Consider the following 14,646-nt stretch of genomic DNA (forward strand, 5'->3'; position numbering starts at 1 on the left):
ACACTAAATAATAAGGGTAGATGCTGGCCTGCAGAGAGAAATGAGTGTCTGGTGAATAGGTTGAGAGTGCTCCTAGGAGCCTGAGCATTCAGAGAAATTTAGCTGGGAAGAAAGAGGAGATGGAATGAATGATGGTTAGAAATAGGTACAGGGACTGCAGCTTCAAGCTGAGTCTCGGCTTCTGGCCTTTCTCCCTGAGCAACATGAGCTTCAGCACATGTTCCAGCTTCTCCACAAACTACCGGAGCCTGTGCTCTGTGCAGTCAGTCTCCCAGTCACTGAGTCCGGCCGGCCAGCAGTGCGGCCAGCGTCTATGCAGGTGCAAGGGGCTCGGGCTCCCAGATCTCGGTGTCCCACTCCACCAGCGTGCGGGGCAACTGGGGATCTGGGGGCCTGACTGCAGGGAAGGCCGGGGGTCTGGCAGGCATAGGGGGCATCCAGAGCGAGAAGGAGACTATGCAATGCCTGAATGACCTCCTGGCCTCCTACCTGGAGAGGGTGAGAAGCCTGGAGGCTGAGAATCGGAGACTGGAGAGCAAAATCCGGGAACACCTAGAGAGGAAGGGACCCCAGGTCAGAGACTGGGTGCATTATTTCAAGATCATCAAGGACCTGAGGGCTCAGATCTTTGCAAATTCTGTGGACAATGCCCGCATCGTTCTGCAGATTGACAATGCCCGTCTTGCTGCTGATGACTTCAGAGTCAAGTATGAGATGGAGCTGGCCATGCGCCAGTCTGTGGAGAATGACATCAGTGGGCTCTGAAAGGTCATTGATGACACCAACATCACTTGGCTGCAGCTGAAGATGAAGATTGAGACTCTCAAGGAGGAGCTGCTCTTCATGAAGAAGAACAACGAGGAGGAAGTAAATGGTCTACAAAATCAGATTGCCAACTCCAGGCTGACTGTGGAGTTGGATGCCCCCAAATCTCAGGACCTCAGCAAAATCATGGCAGACATCCGGGCCCAATATGACGAGCTGGCTCGGAAGAACCGAGAGGAGCTAGACAAGTACTGGTCCCATCAGATTAAGCAGAGCACCACAATGGTCACCTCGCAGACCGCTGAGATAGGAGCTGCTGAGATGACACTCATGGAGCTGAGACCTACGGTCCAATCCTTGGAGACTGACCTGGACTCAATGAGAAATCTGAAGGCCAGTTTGGAGCACAGCCTGAGGGAGGTGGAGACGCGCTATGCCATGCAGATGGAGCAGCTCAATGGGATCCTGCTGCACCTGGAGTCAGAACTGGCCCAGACCCGGGCAGAGGGGCAGCACCAAGCCCAGGAGTATGAGGCCTTGCTGAACATCAAGGTCAAGCTGGAGGCTAGGATTGCCACCTCAGGGGAGGACTTTGATTTTGTTGATGCCCTGGACAACAGCCACTCCTTACAAACCATCCAAAAGACCACCACCCGCAGGATTGTGGACAGCAAAGTGGTGTCTGAGGTCAACGACACCAAAGTTTTGAGGCGTTAAAGGCAGAGAATTAGGAGATTTTTTTGCAGGGCAGGAGGCCAATAAAAAGTTCAGAGTTCATTAAAAAAAAAAAAAAAGAAATAGGTACAGGAACACATGAAAAGTTTCTATCTGTGGAGCTATGGATTGCACTTTTATGTCTGAAGCATGAAAGAATATACAGAGAACGGGGTAGTGAAGGAGGGAGGAAAAGAGGAGGAAGAGGAGGAGGAAGAGAATTAAGGTAGCAGTTTTGAAATTTCTAGTCACAGACCTTAGCTTTTTCCTCTTACTTGAAGTTTGTCTAAATTCCCAAAGGTTTTCTGTGTTGCCCTTGTGTGGGGAAGGGTATCTTCCATCCTGCTGGACTTCCACAGAAGAACATTTCCTGAGAACACTTGGATGTCAATTGTTCCCTCTGCAACTAAAGCTGTTGCCAAAGCTTTGTCCCATTTTGGCCTCTGGATACCAGACCCTTTCCTTCTTCATTTTTCTGCCACCAACCACAAAGTCTTTTCTATCCCACATTCTTCCTGGAGAAACCTCTCAGACAGCAAGGAAAGTCTTAGAGGATGGGCACAATAACCCAATGAGTTAAAAATGGGGTACATAAGAAGGTTAAGGCAGATGATTGCAATATAAATACTTTCCCTAGAAACCAGTACATCAATTCTCTGCTCTCTAAAATCTATTAAATGAACATGTGAATTTATTTAATGGCCTTGATCTTTGCCATTGTTAGTGTTCAATATAAATTCTTAATCACAATGAATCTTGAAATACTGCATTCTAAATAAGTTTTCTTTGGATATTCAAGGACTAGGACTTTTAAGATAGTCTGGAACCCGATGTCTGAAAGTAACAACACAATCAAAAGTGCCACTTTTGGCTGTGTTCATGTGCTGTCAAAATAATTCAGAAGAAAAAGTGAAAAATTCACTCATTCATCTGGAAGTTTCTAAATATCCAGATGTTTGGCATCATGAAGACTGTTAGGTGACTAATTGATTGGGTTGTTCATATTCCACATATATGGCATGTATAAATAGATTCTGGATGTTTTCAGATAGGGAAGTACAACGTGTTTTATGTGTTCACTTGGGACCCCAAGGCTAATGGTGTCAAATGGATTTTTCTTGCTTGACCCCCATGAACAGAGTTTAGTATCACTCATGTTTTTTAGTCCCACAAAAATGCAGGTGCAGATATTTTATTGCTTTTAAATCTCATAAAGTACAAAAAGATTTGAATAAGAAAAATAATTCTGTTCCAGCAGAAAGCATTTCATCCCAAAGAATAAAATTTTCCTCTCTTTATTCCAGTAAATGAACAATAAAAAATATATGAAATCATAGTATCACCAAGTCTCAGAATAAACATAAAAAACTTGACTGTTTTCTTTCTTTTAAGGCAGAACTAGGGGATGAGATTTTTAATAAAGGACTTCTAGTTATATGTATCTAAGTACACGTTCTTATTTTAATACACAAAGATTTAGAACTAGGAGAATGGCTATGTAATTTTTACTACATATAATGATGCCTTGAATTCTGTTTCCTTAATCTTTTGTCCAGCCTTTCCCAGGTGGGCTGAGCTATTAATTTTAAATCAATTGTGTGTTTTATATGAAGATATAATAGAAAACTGGGAAAATAGATATATTTAGTGTCCAGAGAACAACCACAGATGAGATATTCACATTAATTTAAGCAACCTGGGCCTGTAAGCCTTTCCTTTGATATGTCTAATGATGTGATTCAACAAATATTGACTGAGTTATTCCAGTTTGAATGGCATCTGTCTTAGGACCATGGACACTTAGAGCGAAACAGGGTAGAAGTCTAATCTTCCACTTGACTCTAAGTTAAAGTATATTGGGCTGAAGCAAGAAGTTTGATAAAAATTATTCTTCCCTAGGGAAGAAGTGGTTCCTGCCAAATAGAAATTAATTATCAATATTTTGAGACTCAGAGCTTTAAAATAGTTAATAACATTCTTAAGAAAAAATAGAAATTAGAGATCATTTAAGGAAATTTAATTTTCCTGCTACTATTGGACACAGAAACCATTCATGAGAAAACAGAACAAAATAAAAGAAAGAAATAAAGATTATAGAATTCCTTTTATATTTGAATAATTTCAAATTATATGCTAATATTAAAATAAACCTTCAAGAATTCTACTAACTTAGGAAACAATAATAGTACTAATAGTATAAGTGAAGATCAATACAAATGACATGACTTGATATATTTATTCATTCAGAAGAGATCAGATCATTAAAAGATAAAGTACAAAGGGAAAAATCCATAAATATTGATGTGTTTGAATAAACTCAGGAAAAGAACTGTGCAAAACAACAGCTGAGAGCTTAAGTTTACAGTAGACAAACTATAGTAATCACAAGACACATGTAATTTAGGCAGTAAATTGTGGTAAATGAGTTAATAGCATTGTGTTGATTAATCCTCAAGGGTGGGCTGAAACAAATTAATGTAGTACAGTTAGCATGCCATTAAAAATGTCTTCAAAGAGAACTGCTACACATACTGAGATGTACCCACAGAAATCAATATATCCTTGACTCAGAAAAGTATATGCTGCTAATGCATAGTTTTAATAAAGCAGTGGGAGTCCCCCCACCCCAACTCTCCAAGTTAATAAGAATAAGCAGAAGAAGAATGTGGTTCTAAAAAAGGGACTAAACAAATGCAGAAATAGGAACATCAACATTAAAATAATCACTATCACAATGACAAGAACCACTTCAGTAATTGTGACAGTAATCAAAATCTTTCTGTGCTTTATTGTTTGTACAATAAAAGTGGCTGTGTATATTTAGGTACAAATCAATGCAAATGGCCAAATGTGACAATTTGACTCAGTCAGTAGAGAGCAACTATTGAAAGGTTTAGTGAAAAGAGAATAATAATCCTTAAATATTTATGTATCCTGCTACCGTGAGAGAAACACCAAAGAACAACAAAAGACAACATGAAACAGATATTCAGTTTTACTGTGGAATTTAACAAGAATAATCTCAAGAGAGAATAAATTAAGGTGATGCCTGAGTTGGATTTTAAAGAATAAATATGTTTCCAGGGAAGAAGAGAATGAATCTGGTGCAAAGACATGGAGATGTTGATCAACAAAACTTTTGTTCAATAAAAAAGGCTTGGATGAGGCATGCTGGAACCCCATGTTTGGGATGATAAGTGAAAGTAGAAAAAAACTGTCCCCCATAAAGTAACAATGGAAGAGGAGCAAACTTCAGTTCAATTTAGACTACTGAGATCCATGATGTTCTGGTTTGATAAGTTGTACCATCATAGCAGAGAGACCCAGGCTGCAATAAAATTCAAAATCATGGAATGGCAGCTTCATGTTCTGGTGGTTTGTGTGGTTTGCTGTAGGATCTCTGACACTGGCTATTGGAATAAGGACAACATGCCACCCTAAAGGAGGAGAAATTGGAAGAAGAAGGCTGTCAACCATCAGCTGAAGCAAGTTTGTTTTCAAGGAACAGTCTGAAGACCAAAGAAAATATAATTGTCTTTGCTTCTGTACAAGCACACTGAATGTGGTTTTATGACAGCAATTATACATTTTGTGCACACTGACAGATGGAGACCCTAACGTGCTGCCTGTCTTGGCAGGATGCATTTGAGTTGAGTTTGGATGAGATTGTACATGCTTAAGGGTATTTGGTGGTTACAGATAAGAAGAAGAAAATGAAACAAGGAATGAAGAATTGGCCATATTTGGGAAAAGGGCTCTTGATTTTGTATTCAAATCCAAATGCCTGTTGATTTTCATCTGTAGATTGTTTTGTAAGTATCCTAAGTTTAAAATAGCTAAACCTAAGTTTTGACATTCTCCTCCAAATGCCTTCCTCCCTATTCAGGTAAAGGCACTTAGGTGCTCAGTTCAGTAATTTAAGAGCCATCCTTGATGCTCCCATCTCTCTTATGCTTTCATTCAATCCATCACCAAGTCTTTCTGATTTACCTACAAAGTGGTCCTGGTCTCTGTACACTTCCAATTCTGTCACCATTGTCTGGTCCAAGTCACCATGTTCTCTGGGATGGCTGCCTGCCCATTTGGTTCTCCACTTCTCCTTCTTTCCCAGCCCATTCTCTGTGGAGCAGCTTGATTAGTTAAAATTGTAAAATAGATCCAATTACTCAACCTAAAGTAACTTCAGAGACCTTTCATCTCTCAGCACAAAGTGAAATTTCTCAGTCTGGACGATGACATTCTGTATGGCATGGTCTCTGCTATCCAAGGGGTTTTTGATCCTTCCTCCACATGCTCACCATACTTCAGGCTTACTGGTATTTAGTTAAGATCACATAAACCAGTTTTTTTTTAACAGCTTTTTTTTTTTTTTTAGCTGAAGGCCATTGTATCCTCTTCTAGGCTAAAAGGAAGACCTAACAAGTTTATGTATTAAATAATTAACAACCAAAGAACTTAATGAGTGTTTATGTGCTAATAACTTAGTAGTTACTTAAAAAACATACATGTAAAGTGAAAACATTTTTAAAAAATTTATTTTTAACCACAGTTATTTATAAGTGAGCTGTGTGAACCACTTGTTCATAACACAGATTTGCAAACTTTGGATTCAGATTGGCTACTGCCACACTCATTTTTCTGTTCCACATTGGCTTTTATGTGGTACTCGCCTTTTTATTGCAGCAACTCCTAAAACTTTTGTAAATCTTCTTTCAAAGATATCACATCATGAAAAGGAATATAGTGTGATCTAACATTGAAATTGTCAACAATCTAGAGTTCACAGTTCACTTTGTGTCCCAAAGATATTGAGTATCTCTGTATTTCTCTGAAAACTTTAAGATATCTCAGAGATCTGTGAGTTCATTGTGGTGTCCCAGAGTCCCTTGGCACAGTCTAGGAACAATGGCACTGGAGGGTTTGCATAAAAAAGTAACTTGATCTTACTTAGACTTTAACAGAATCACTTTGGCTACTGCGAAGAAAATATTGAAGTGGTGAAGGTAGAGCATGATCAGTTAATAGCCTACCAAAATAATTGAGAACTATTGGTGTGGTAATTGTGGAGATGATGAGAAGGGGGCTGTTTAGAAATATTTAAGATAAAACTTTACAAGGTTTGTTGATAAATTTGATTCTAGCTATGCAGGAATGAGAGGAGTCAAAGCTAACTCCACGTTTATTGATCTAATAGTATCTGAAAGAATAGATTAGCAATCTTAAATGGGGGTAGAAGATTAAAAACTTAGTTTTCTACATGTTAACTTTAAGATGCCCAATAGATATCCAAGAACAGAAGTTTAATAGGAAATCAGGGACTGGGGCTCAGGGAAGAGTTCTGATCTAGAAATAAACATTTGTGAATCATCATTATATACCTATAGGCAGGAGACTAGATGAGATTTCCAAGGGAGTATGTTATATAGTGGAGTTTGATGAGCTATAACAGCATGTTTATGTAGAAATTGTATATAAATTAATCTATACAGAGGGAAAATCTCATTTATTAAACAGTCTTTTTACCTCTGATTTCAGATAATGCCATTATATATTAAAATTACATATGTATTTAGGCCTAGTTTTGTACTTATTATTATTATTTTTGGTTTGTCTACTTATATACAAATACCAAACTCTTTAAATTAGTGAGTTATTATAATATGTTTACTATTTGTTGAGGTTAACCCACTCTTATTGCCCTTCTCTTTCAGTAGTTTGTTGCCTATTCTTATATACATATTTACATATATTTTGGAATCTATTAAAATTATTTACATTAAATTACAGTTGTGTTGTGCTTATATATTAAATATAATTGGCAGTTTTAATTTTGAGTCTTCTCACTCAAGACATGTCCTATTATATACCTTAGAGTGCACTAGTTTTAGTCTACAACCTAATAAATTTATAATAAGTAATTTATATGTATTTTGTTGCTAATGTAAATGTGGCTTTTCTTTTATATATATTCTAAAAATATACGCTTTATTGATTATGCTGTTACAGTTGTCCCAATTTCTCTTCCCTTTGTTCACCTCCACCCAGTGATGCCGCCTCCCTCCAGTTGTCCCCCTGCCTTAGTCCATGCCCATTGGTTGTACATAGTTCTTCTCAATAGCTTCCTATCTACTCTACTCCCTCCTACTATGCTTCTTAATTCCTGTACCATCTCCCTCCGTTTCCCCTTTCCCTGTCCCAGGTGACCTCCCCCCATAATGTTCCCCATACCTATAATTATTTTCCCACTCTCGTTGCCTACTTAGTTTGCTTTTGTTTTGATTCCCTAGCTTCTGTTGCTGGTGATTGTGACACAGTTTTTATTTTAATATCCATAGTTTTGATCCTCTTTCTCCTAAACAAGTCCCTTTCACATTTCATATAACACTGGATTGGATCTGATGAACTCTTTGAGTTTTACTTTGTCCTGGAAGCACTTTCTCTGCCCTTCTATTCTGAATGACAGCTTTGCTGGATAGAGTAATTGTGGTAGTAGGTTTTTGCTTTTCATTACTTTGAATATTTCTTGCCAGTCCCTTCTTGCCTGCAGAGTTTCATTTGAGAAACCAGCTGATGGTCTTATTGGGACCCCATTTGTACATAATTCTCTTCCTCTCTCTCGCTGTTTTTAAGATTCTCTCTTTATCCTTAATTTTTGACATTTTGATTATAATATGTCTTGCTGTGATTCTCCCTGCATCCAGTTTTTTTTAGACTCTCTGTGCTTCCTGGAGTTGTAAGTCTATTTCTTTAGGGAGGTTCTGCTTCATTATTTTTTCACATAAATTTTCAATTTCTAGTTCTTCTTTTTCACCTTCTGGCAACCCTATGATTCGGATGTTGACCCACATATAGCTGTTCCATAGGTTTCTGAGCCTCTCCCCATTTTCCTCACTTTTTGTTTCCTCTTTCTGCACTGGTTGACTGTTTGTTCCTTCCTTATGTTCCTTTTTGTTGATTTGATCCCTGGTTTTCTTTCCCTGACCACTAGTTTCATATGTGCTTTTGTTCATTTCAGCATGACTATCCTTCATTCCTTCTCTGTCTTGTTTAATATCTGCTGTTAGGTCTGTAAACATTCTTATAACCAAAGCTCTGAACTGTTCCTCAGAAAGATTTTCTATCTGCTGCTTCATTAGATTAGATATTTACTGTCTGGTCAGCTGTGTCACCAGGACTTCTATCATGATCTGTGCCATCCTGACAGTTTTTTGTTTACTTTTACTTCCTGGATGGGGCTGTCACACCTCCTATGCTATAGGGGGTGGAGCTCTGTGCACTCGTCACTACCGGGCGACTCTTCTCACCATGCTGTGGCATTTTGTGAGGGAAGGGGGTCCAAGATGGATTCCTGTCGTTCACTCATCGCTGAGAAACTAGGAGCCTCCTCCTCTGTCCCCACCCCCTCCAGACCTCACAGTCCAAGGCAATGGGGTTGTGAAGAAATTATGTTTTCTTAGGACAGTTTATATGTCCTTAGAATTATTTGGTCTTTAATGATTTGTTAAATACTCTCAGAAACCATCTGAACTTGGAGCTTTGTTTAGGGGTGGAGGAGGGTAGCTCTTATCTTTATTTATTATATAGACATTGTTTAGATTTCTTTCTTGAGTTGTGAAGAAATTATGTTTTCTTAGAAAATTATTCACTTTATCCAAGTTTTCAAATTTATTTGCCCATTGTTGAGCAAAGTACTTTCTTATGATTCTTTTTATTTCCTCTGTCTTTAATGGTTTTACTCTTTGAAATTTCATTTAAAATTATTTTCAGGTCATTCTGTTTTTTTAATTAACTTTGCTGGTGGTTCATTTATGTTATATTTAAATAATTAATCAATTAACTAATTTTTTACTATTTTACTGTTTTCTAGCTCAGAGCAAATCCTTCTTTTATTTTAATTAATTTCTTACTTCTGCTTTATTTTTGGTTTATTTGGTTTTTTTAAGTTCTTGAGTCAGATTTAAAATTTATTTTTTATTGATATAAATTTTAATGCCAAAATTTCCTTTAAACAGTGTCTTAGTTACATTTTATATGCTGAATTTACAGTGTTTTTGTTATTTTTGCTTTCTAGAAATTCTGGTTATGAGTTTTTAAGTTTCTAGGTGGAAAAGTCTATTATTTTGTAGTTACTTTCTATTTTTATTTCTTTTGAAAAAAGTTATATTTTTAAGATGGGGAGCTTAATAAATATCAATCAAGTCTACCTTATAATTATGTTTTTAAAATATTTTATATCTCTATTTTTCCCCCCACTTAGCTTTAATGGACAGACAAGGGGAAATTAAAATCGCTTATTTATGTGTTTCCATTTATCTTCATATCCTTTTAAATTTCTTCTTTATGAATCTTGCTTCTCTGTAAGTTGATATTCTTATATGCAATTTTTAAAACATTAAATGAAATCTCTGTTGTCTTTTGTTGCATCGCAAACTAACTCAAAAGCTAGTGTCTTAAAACACCCACTATTGATTTCATTTTGTGTTCTGTGCATCAGTGGGTCAATATCTCTTGTTTGGGCCAGTTCAGCTGCCTCTGCTAGGCCTCTCAGGCAACTGCAGCCAGCTGACAGATTGTAGGGCAGCTGAAGCATGTGGGATGACAGGCTGTCAGTAGGTGTCAGGGTGACTGGGCTGTGTGTCCTTCATGGTCAGCAGGCCAGCCTGGGGTTCTTTATGTGCTGGGTGCAGACTTCTAAGAGCAATGAGGCAGAGGGTACACAGCATCTTGTTACCTACACGTGGAACTCTGTCACTTCTACTGCTTCCTTTTAGTCAGAGTAATTATCTAGGTTATTCTACATTCACATGCTGTCTCAGAGTGGAGAGATAGACTCTGTCTCTTGATGGGAGGAATTGCAATGTATTGTGGCATTTTTGTCAGAAACACATTAACTGTGCTGTCACACTAGAGGTTGAATTGGAGAATAGAGATTGTTTTCAGGATGACTGGTCAAGTGTTCTGGAAGTTGATGGACCAGTTAGGAGCTGAAGGTGAGGGAGAATGAGAAACTGAAGACTCTTGGATCTGTGATTTCTTGCTTGGATGATGTGTGAATGGCAAAGTCACAGCTGGTCATGTGAAGGAGTGTGTTGTCTGATGGAAGCTCATAACTCCCCCTCCCCCACCCTCTTCTTCTATTCTCATAAAACAGAATAGGTCTATGGATTGGTCAAATTTGAAATTAGTTAAGCTTCATTTCTAGAGACTGGCTATTAGTTAGACATACAAGGACTACACTGTGTCTGTCTCTTGCTGGTGCATGTGGTCATTCTTCTATTGGACTTGTATATTTGGCATTGTGGTGGAAATCAGCAGGATTGAACTTTTACCCTACATTTGTTTAAAGCCTTTCACGTAACAAGATTCATCCTGTATCCAATATATGACCCGGGAATCTGGGGTTGAGCCCCCTGACTGCAATAAAGCATTCTTTTGTCTTTGTTCTGGGATGAGACCAACAGTTGGTATTCATTGAACACTTACAATGTGTCTGGCACCATTAAAATATATTTTGCATTTTAAGTAATTTAAGTCTAATAATAATCCACTTAGAGAGCTAATAGATTATCATTATTATTTTAATATAACAATTGAAAAAATTGAGATATAGAGTGCCAAGTTGGTAAGTTCCACAGTTAGAATGGGTTTGAATTTTATCTCTGCCACTGAATAGCTGCCTTTCTCTTGGGACACCAAGTGAGTTGGAGCTCTAGTAAAAATGGGGCAGAATTAGAAGAAATGGTTTCTGTTTTCAGGATATCTCAGGCAAGGGTGAAACTAAGCCACATGAGCCCTACTTTCCCTCTGGTGGCACCAGAAACAGTCTATTGTTGACACCTGTAAAGTGTTACTATTAGTATAGATAATCTGATATTCTAGTTCTAAATCTACTCTTTGACTATGTCAGCCTTACCTGGTGAAGTTCACACATTTTTACAGCTATTATTCCCTTTTAACCAAAAATAAAACTATGATTATTCACCTGCTTTGGTTTAATGAATTTCTCTCTTCTTATATCTCTATTTAAAAAAATGTTGGTGTTGCTGCTCTCCAAAGAAACATTTATTTCGGGCAACAACACCTCCCTTTCTGATAAGTTGTTCATCTTGTGGCTTTGTTTTGGTCTGACTAGATTTAGGCCACAGTTCAGATTTGCTCATTACTCTGGAGGCAAAAACTAAGAATTGACTCCTCAGTGTACTATTAAATAAAATAAGCTTTTCTTTTTTTGAATAATTTTCCTATCAATAATGCAAAACAGGAGTGCACAATAAGGAAGAGAGGAAAGGGCAATCTTGAGAACTATTGGAAAAATCCCTAGCCTTTCATTTGTTGTTTGGTGACAGAAACTGATTTTCTAACTTGCCATCATTTGGTTTGGGCTAGAAATAGCAATCACACAATGGGGATTTAACCACAGGAGACTGTTCTTTATCATGGGAGTCCAGAAAAGGACTTTGGTGTTATACAGGTTAGATTTTGGGTATTAGGAGGTGAGAAGGCACTAAAGAAGCAGGATGAGGTTAAGGGTAGAAGGACTTTCCATCAGAAAAGGGAATAATCTTTCTTCCAGATTTGTTATGTATTATTGATTGTTTTAGTTATATTTTTATGTAGCTCTCAGAAGTTGTATCACATTTGTGGATCCTGGATCCCTTTAGGTAAATAAGGCAGGCCCACCTGATAAGGAGGAGTTCCTTGATGTTTGGCCCATGCAAATGTGTTACAAATGATCCAAAAATCTTTCTAGTGGCATCCCCCCACCCCCACTCCCACCCCTGGCCATTTTCTCTTTTGTGCCTGAGGAGACACTAAATATTGTCTCATTTACTGAGTTTTCACACTACATTCTAGGTTCTGTATCTGTGGTTGGGCAGGGCATCAGCTACTTGTGTGAGAAAATGTATATAGCGTGTTTCAAAAATGAAAACAAAATCATTTAGGTGTGAGTATTTTTTTACTATGTCCAGTTCCAAAAAGACCACCTGGACTGGTTTTTCCTTCTGGGGCCAATTTTTCTTCCTTTTTGAAGAAGTTGCTCATTTGGAAGCACTGTGTCAAGGTTTCTTTTTTTATAACATATGCATGTGATGGCCTTCCTGTCCTCATCCTATACAAGGAAGAAGCCCTAATAGGATAGAGGGAAGTCTTTGGGCCCATGCCACTGAACAGGGCCAACTCAACAGAATTTGGTGTGAAATTATCTGGTTTTCATCACTACTATCTCCCTTTCTACACTGTCGGTGACCATAAGAACCCAATGCTCTTGTGCTCTTTCCTCTGGTTTAACAAATACTCAGAGAGGCAGTGCAGTGTAGTGCTTATATAACAGAACCCCTGGGCTGCTCCAATAGAAACAGAACCCATGAGGTGTTTAGTTAGGGGCCTGATTGCCCACCACCAGAATTATAACTCTCAATACCAGAGGCAGTGCAGTGTAGTGCTTATATAACAGAACCCCTGGGCTGCTCCAATAGAAACAGAACCCATGAGGTGTTTAGTTAGGGGCCTGATTGCCCACCACCAGAATTATAACTCTCAATACCAGAGTTAAGTGAAAAGAACTGTTTATTTAACAGTTATATAGATTTAGATTATTTGCGGATTTCTGCCATGAAGTCTCATGTTCTTTAAAACACCCACAAATACATAGTTCTGCCACAGCCTACCAAACCAAGCTAGTCTTAGAAAAGTTGGAAATACCGTTTCCCTACTTCCTAGACACAGTTCAGCTTTACAGGTAGCTGCTGATCATTCAATTCTGATTGGGGAGGTCTTTCTGTGTTGTGGTGCCCGCCAGCTTTCAATGCAGAACCGCGTGGATTCTCAGTCTCCTTGTAAACTGCCTTCTCAAAGCCGCATGGTGTTTCCCACTCAAAACAGCATGGAGAACCTTCACAAAACTGCATGGAGAACTCAGCTTCTTTAATCCACAAGGAGAGCGCGCCCAGCTTCTTTAATCTGCATGGAGAGAGAGCCCCCACTAAAATGTCCGCAGCTGCTTTAAAATCCCTGACTGCGTCCTCTGATGCAGTGGGTGTGGTAATCTGTTCTAACCATTCACAGAACCTTAGGCAGGCTCTGTAAGCTTATTCAATACCATCCCATGGTCCAAGGCCCCTCCCATCTTTCTGGGCCCTGGAAGCATCAAAGCCATTTGCGCAACAAAGTTACCAGCCAGTAGCCCCAGGCATGCAAAGGCATCCTAAAAGCTGCTTCCTTTTCCCCATCCCCCAGCCACAAGCTCTGGGTTTTGTTTTTTTTTTTGGACACCCCCATTCTGTAACACTTACACATGTGGACTTGGGAGTCAGAGTGCCTGGGCTTGAATTCTGGTTGTGCTGCTTGCTGGCTGCATGACCTGAACAAGTTTCTTCCCTTCCCTGAGTCTCAGCATCTTAAAGTGAAAGTAAAAATAGTCCTACTTTATGAGATCCTTAGTGATAATAATATGTGAAACCACAGAGCTATCACTCTGCTAGACAGTTAAAGCTCTATAAATGTTAGCTGCTATTATTATTGGAGATTAAATTGATCTATAAGACACTGAGCTAAGGCCATGGGGAATACAAAGAACCATAATATCCCATCAAATCCTCAGAGTTTATATTCTTTTTTTTTTTTAAATAGAAGCTATTTCTATTTCTCTTCATTCTTTTCTACACACAGAGTATTCTTTTTTTTAATAATTTATTTGTTTGTTTATTTTATTTTATTTTTAGAGAGAGGGGAAAGGAGAAAGAGAGGGAGAGAAACATCACTGTGTGGTTGCCTCTGACTCACCCCCACCTGGGGACCTGATGTGCAACCTAGTCATGTGCCCTGACTGGGAATCGAACCAGCGACACTTGTCTCGCAGGCCGTCGCTCAATCCACTGAGCCACAGCAGCCAGGGCAGAGTTTATATTCTTATAGAGCAGATAAGATAAACACACAATAACAGCAGGAAATATATGATGGGGCTAGACATTTGAACCATAATTCTTCAGAAGTAGGTTGTATACAGAATCTAGACATCTAGCTGAGAAAGGAAACAAGGGTGCCCCTTATATAAGGAGGCATTTCTTCTTCCTTTTTATTAAAGCCTACTCTCTAGAAAGAGTATCATGCAAATCACCTATGTATTAATATGCATTTTTAGAAGTCATCTTTTATAGTTATACATAT

General features: G+C 38.5%; 1 pseudogene; it reads left to right on the forward strand.

Annotated features, from left to right (window-relative positions):
- Nucleotides 1-203: 203 nt before the first annotated feature.
- LOC150004522 (keratin, type I cytoskeletal 18 pseudogene) lies at nt 204-1,482 on the forward strand (annotated as a pseudogene).
- The last annotated feature ends 13,164 nt before the right edge of the window (nt 1,483-14,646 follow it).

Source organism: Furipterus horrens, unplaced genomic scaffold (genome assembly GCF_987537825.1).
Source record: "Furipterus horrens unplaced genomic scaffold, mFurHor1.1.pri manual_scaffold_7, whole genome shotgun sequence".
Classification (NCBI taxonomy): Eukaryota; Metazoa; Chordata; class Mammalia; order Chiroptera; family Furipteridae; genus Furipterus; species Furipterus horrens.